We start from the raw sequence: 684 nt of genomic DNA on the forward strand, positions 1-684 counted from the left end.
ATCTGTCAGCCCAGCACTAGCTGGAGTACCCACCATTAAGTTCTTTTATAAAAGCAGGCAGCATTTGTAGAAACCTAATTGCTTTCCTAGTCTTCTAGCCATTTATCTTGTGTATTCTCCTGCAACTAATTGCATGTAGTAATTGGTTGCACACAGCAAAAATAATTTCCCTGCGCAGCTGCCTAGTTTAGTTACAGTTGGATACCACAGGCCACACAAAGCCACTTGCCCGTCTCCTACCAGTTTATGCTGGATAGCTCTTTTTATAATAATGCCCCCATTCCCCATAAGTAGCTTGAAATCAACGCATAAAAGAAAAAAAGGGAAAACGACTACGTGTCAGGAAAGCCTAGCTTAACGATGACAAGCGAAACGTAGCTACCAGCAACGTAGGAGCGCATGTCCGTTCCATCCTAGTCTATCGATGTATCGGCTTGTGCCCGGATGGGTGAAAAGAGGGAGCCCACTTGGCCATCTGATTGGCTAATATCACTCCCTGCTATCTTCTGATTGGCTATATAAAAAAAGCTACGTTTACTTCTTCTTCTGATTGGTTCCTCTCCCTCCAGCGAAACTGCTGTATCTTTCGGGTAGTACCAGCGCTGATTCCTGCCCATCCCACCTTCTCTCGTACGTTTTCTGTTCAGGGATTGGCTACCCAGGGAATCCTTTCCCCTCCTCTTT

The sequence above is a fragment of the Python bivittatus genome, unplaced genomic scaffold, assembly GCF_059951505.1.
Source record: "Python bivittatus isolate LINGU-HERP-01145 unplaced genomic scaffold, Pbiv_v1 ctg000350_np1212, whole genome shotgun sequence".
NCBI classification, from domain to species: domain Eukaryota; kingdom Metazoa; phylum Chordata; class Lepidosauria; order Squamata; family Pythonidae; genus Python; species Python bivittatus.